Raw genomic sequence first — 6000 nt, forward strand, 5'->3', positions numbered from 1 at the left:
CTGAAGTGGCATAGAGCAGAGGTTCTCAACTGGTGGGTCGGGACCCAAAAGTGGGTCGCGAACCCGTTCTGGATGGGTCGCGGACAGCTGGTCAAAAAAGTAAATACTATTTAATGCACATCTGATGTTGGACATGTCTTTTATTTTGAAAAATAACTTATTTTGAAAGGCACACGAGACATGCATTTGCTCCTTTTGCTCTGAATGCAAAGATATCAGTTTCTTATTAATGTGGCCTGAATGCAGTGAAAATACCTCGTTTTGTGGGTCTTTATTTTGTGCAATTTGATATTTATTCACTTTTGTGAATATGCTCTGAATGCAGAGATGCATTAGAAGTCAAATATATCATTTTGTTGGTCTCCATTTTGTGCAGTTTGATATTTTTTTATTCACTTCCGTACATGCAGTTGTCATGGTCCTCCTCAGTTTCATTCATGTGCCCTGAAATGCACTTTGCTCAATAAAGAGCAAAATTAGTTTTTAAAGGCTTTAAAAAAAAATTCTTGGTTTGAATTCTATAAAAGTGGGTCGCGACTTAATGACCATGGGAAAATGTGGGTCCCAGTGTGAGACTAGTTGAGAACCCCTGGCATAGAGAACGTGAAACTATCAAGAACAAGAGCAAGAACAAGAACAACAGGCCTGGAACATGTAAAATCTTGAGTCTTTTTTTCTTTTTTTGCTTCACTCATCTTAAATAGCTTTGAATTAGAGTGACAATTGAATGGCTGAAATGCTAACCTCCAAAATGTTTCGTATAACGTGAAATAATAGAAGACATATCCCTGCAACTCTGAGGAAAGAAAATGTTTTTGCACTTGTTCTGTTTGGCCCTGAAGCAGAGTCTGGCTCTGGTGACTCTTTGAGACGTTGCAATACATTTGTTACATCTTCCCCCTGTTGCCTCAGATGGGTCTCAAGGCTGTCATGGGACGACGAAAAGAATCAAGATGAATGTGTGGTGAGTCACGGTTACCTTGTTATACCGCCACGGTAAAGCGCATCATTCTGTTTTTCTCCCTCTCCTCCCGACAACTCACTGTTGTCCAAAGATGAGGCTCCCAAATCACTGTTCCTTGGCCCACCGCCAGACCACAAAAGGATTGGGCCAATCCCAAAAAATACACTTCTGACTGAACACAGTTGAAACACTTTTCTTTGGGCTGGTAATTGTGGTGAAAAGAAACCTGAAATGATGCATTACAGGTGACTGGGCCCATTACTCATTCTCAAGCATCCCACGGTTTTCAATTATACATTGGCAGGCAAAGATACGAGTGAGTAATGGTGTATTTATATTTATGTATTTATGTGTAGGGTGAAAGATACTGAATAATAGAGAGCGATTTATTCTACGCTGCTTCGGCATTGCCTTTCAAAGGGGTTGGGGATAATAACAACAGCCGCTAATTAAAACATATTAGTTTGAGAATAGAATAGAAGTTAACCCCATTCATGTATGTGGTTATTTTTCATGTGGTGTTTTGCTATTTAAATACCATACAACTTATAGAAAACATATTAGGGAAGCATAGAAATCTGACTGGATGTTGACAGCTCACATGAGATAACATTTATCAGTTGAGACCAGGAAATAAATGACATATAAATAAGAGAAAAAACTTTCTTGGTCTATATGTCAAACAGGTATTCACATTATAGCAGTACATGGAGATTACAATACCATGTTCATGATGTACGGTATACAGTACATTGTGAAAATAGTTGTGTAATAGTTGTGTACATAATACTATTGCAACTCTGAAGACTTTAATGAAGTTAGACTCCACATAGTGCCTGAACTGGTTTGGTACTTATCGATGAAATATGACATTATATTATTACTTTTGTATTGAATGTAAACATACAGGAGTGTATGTATGTGAACATGTCATCTATGTGTATCGAGACTGAAATTAGATTAAATTATATAAAATATTATGGATCTTGTGTTTGTGTAGTGCCAGTCTCAATGTAATGTACTGTTCAGGGCAACACTGTGTATGTATACGGTCACAGTATAGCAACTTGATGTTTGTGACCAGGAGGCCACCAATGTGCCTTTAAACTATCTGACATTGAAATAGTCCATCGTGGGGATTTCACACCGCAGACCTGCAGTTATTCTCCTATTTGTCATTTAGTGATCCAGATGTTTACCTTCTAAATGTATGCCCCCTCCTTCTATGTTCTTGACTTTGCGTTAAGCAGAGCAGCAGAAATCCCGAATGCCTTTGGGAAGTTAGTTTTTTTTTAGATGGTTCACATTGTAAGGTCAACCTTGCTGCCGGCAAAACACACAGATTTAAACTTTAGCAACGGATTTAACGTCAAATATGTAATCTTAACGAGGGAGGTTTGGACATGGACAATATTCTCACCAGCTCACACTGAGAGAGCCAACAGTTCGCTGCCACCACCTCGGCTCCGTCGCTTTACCAAAAGTCTCTCTGTTGCCCTTCATCTTAGCTGGAGTCTCTGTGTGCTTCGTGTTTGCCTATACTTCCCAAATCCCTGAGAGCAAACAGGAGCATGGGCAGATTAGCTTAATATCATCCTTGGCACTAAATACACAAAAATTAAATGTCATCCGTGTCCCAGGGTATAGTCAAAATAAGAAAGTCAAACCAGGGCTGCCCTGCTTGATATAGTGCAAAGGGCAACATTTCAATCCAAACATAATTACATATTGATGTTTAGAGCTGTGCTGTCTATCTATCTATCTATCTATCTATCTATCTATCTATCTATCTATCTATCTATCTATCTATCTATCTATCTATCTATCTATCTATCTATCTATCTATCTATCTATCTATCTATCTATCTATCATCTCAACATCTTTTACTATGTAATAACAGATGTGTTCACGTGGAGCCATAATAAAATTAAAACCAGAAGCAAGGAAAAAAAAAAAAGTCAAACTAGATTCAAATCATTAATCTGGTTACTTCTTTGTGGATGGCATGGGAGTCCTGAAGAATAGGCAAATGACTGGGAATGTGAGCTAAAGCTAATAAGCAGGCCATCGCTAATCTCTTAAACAAACCTCCTCTCTCCCTATGTGGCCTTCTTTCTTGCATTATAAATAATGTATATTTTGCCAGAAACTCCCCCCTCCCACCCCTCCAAACACACAAACACACACACGCACACACCACCACCTCCCCTGGTGCCTCTTTTGACTTTTGAGTGCCGGTAGAGTTCAATCTGGTCTTCAAACAAGTCTTATTCTCTGCCCTCCCCCAACCTTATTGGTTTACTTTAATTAGTGATATTGAAGGCAGGGGCAAATGAGGAGGGGGGTGGCGGTGATGAGGATGAAGAGGAGGAGAGGAGGAGAGGGGGGGTGGGGGGTTGTGGTGGTTGTGGTGGTGGTGTAAATACTGAAAACAAACAAGAGAGCTGAAGAGGAGGATGGTGGCGGGTGCAGTCCCGATGCCCCTGCGCAGACGGAAGGGGACACATGGTGTAAGCAAACACTCATAATTGCATTAGATTCCCCTGGCACATGGGTAATCTAGCCTTCCCCCTGTCCCAGAACACAACAGGACACATCTCCCTCTTCTCTCACACTCTCTGTCACTGTCTTTCCATTACAAATTATTAATGCAAAACCCACAACGCTGTCATTGATCATTCAGGAGACATGATAGAGGTCTAATTACCATTTAGAAAACTGAGATATGGAGTGACACTGAGTGTGTTCGCACATTCACTTGCTTGTGAAATGCAGCAAGTGTGTGTATGTGTGTGTGTGTGTGTGTGTGTGTGTGTATGCACATGTGGCTGTGTGAGCGTGCGTGCATCCCATTAAACAGTTGTCCTGTTTGATATTTCATTCCTCAGCCCACATGTCTTGAGAGTATGAGCAAACACATTTGCTTGAATGGGATGTTCCCTGAGCAAACGGGGAAAATCTGGCCTTGATATGAATATCAGCGACAGTCAATGATAATTGCGTTGGGATGTTTTGCTCCTTATTGAGATGTCCAGTCGAGAGAAACCGCATAAAGTGACAAACGTGGCCTGATTTTTATCTTTTGTGTTGGCGTTGACTTTTTCCAGTCACCCGGTTGGCTTGAACCTTCATTTAGAGCAGAGGGAGCAGGAGCTTTGGCTGTAAAAACAACAAACTCCACTAGGTGGTGGTGTGATATCCACAATAAGATCCACAGATCCACATTATAAATACTCCAAGCTAATACTATCAAATCTTTTTAAAACATTTGTTTGCTACTGCAAATACGCAGAACTTTTTAAAGAGTTAGTACAACAAAAAAGACCAGATTGCCATGTTTACTTGAATTTAGCGTGCTAATCAAAACTATACTTTGTCTATTATTCAAGTGCTTATGTACTCTGTATTTTGACAGAACTCAGCTTCACAATGACACTTCCCAGATATTCATCCTGTATTTTTCAGCATTAAATTGCTGCTTTTCATCAGACCAGTTGGAGTATCAGCAAAATAAGATACAAATCCTAAATTAAAACATTACATGTAAAGCAACAAATGGTATCACCGGTGCCACAGCGTCATGACAATAACAAATAATTCCTGTTGTGTTTGATAGAGAAAGAAAGCAGAGGTAATCAGCATTAGTGAATGAAACTGGAGCCAGACAGGCCGCGGCAGGTCACCACAAACATTGATGAGAGGGACGATCGAGGAAAAGTCTCAGATCTCTGCTGGTATTTAGCGGATATGTGAGGCTTTGAGGGAAAGCCACAGTGCCAGAGGGTTTAAATTTGTGTGGCCCCGGGGCCAGTGTAACAGAAAATAAACAATGCTTCCCAGTGATTAGGACTTTATTAAGGCACACAAAGTCCCCGAGCCTAGATAGGGTTTATGTTTGAGAAGTGGGCCCAGTAACAATGCCAGCGGAGCACACTTTGTTGAAAGTGAATATATCCGTCCCCACAAAAAACTATTTCATTAAAAGGAAGCCCTGCAGCACCAGACAAGATGGCTTCCTCATTTAAAGCTGACTGATTGCATTTGCGTTATTAACTCCAGCAGCGTCTGCAATTAGCTTCTATTGACCGTCCCTTATAATCACTACCAGTCGGATTAAGAACCACTACCAGTGCAAAACGCTCCACCTCTAATCACTGACAAACAAACAAGCAAGAGAAGACAGGGAGACAGCACCGGGAACACCCACCAAGTTGCTTTCAAAGTAATATCCCCTAAGCCCTGGACACCCCAACAAAGTCTGTCATGTCTAACCTGGTTCCTCACCTGTTTGGGAGCAGCCAAATAGTCCGGGGTAATCCCTCATCCCTGGGGCACTGGAGGCAGATTTACCCACCCCAGTGCTCTGTCCTGCCCTGACAAGTTAGTGTACTCCAAGAGGCCCGTGGAACACCCACAGCCAGCACTTTAATTTAGTTTTAGGCCATTTAGCTTAACTAAAGTTCCTAAAAGTTTAAATGGTGCATTTAGCAAGAAACAAACAGCAAAGTTTGGAAGGTTTAAAAGCAGAAATATATTATATCTTCACAAATGTATGTATATTGAGGATATTTTTCACTGTTTTTATGTAGCGGCATATCTAGTTATTGCAAATTTGGCACTAATTTGAGAGTGGCATGGGAAAAAAATATGGCTTCATGGAGCCGACTGATTTTATCATTATGTTATGTTTGTGTTTCAGCTCGGTGGCAGAGGGATCAGCAGTCTTACCACTAATGTGCCTGTTTGAAGAAGAGCCTGAACTGTTACCTGTTGCTTAATGATCAGTTGAAACACCGCTCTTTGAAACACAGTTGATGTTTAGAGGAATAAAGGGGGAGATTTGCTTGATCTGGTTTTCTTTTTTTTTTGTAGCCTGAGCTGAACTCTACAGATCTGCAGATTCGTTCAAAGCATCATAGCGTGTTGTGTTCAACAAATCTTGCATTAGGAACGCCATGAAACAACTGGTGCTATACTTGTGCAAAAATCTCACTCAACAATTGATCTTGTGATGACGAGTTGTGTTTTCTTGTGG

The sequence above is a fragment of the Trachurus japonicus genome, chromosome 10 (genome assembly GCF_045865225.1).
Source record: "Trachurus japonicus isolate A0001 chromosome 10, Traja_1.0".
Taxonomy (NCBI): domain Eukaryota; kingdom Metazoa; phylum Chordata; class Actinopteri; order Carangiformes; family Carangidae; genus Trachurus; species Trachurus japonicus.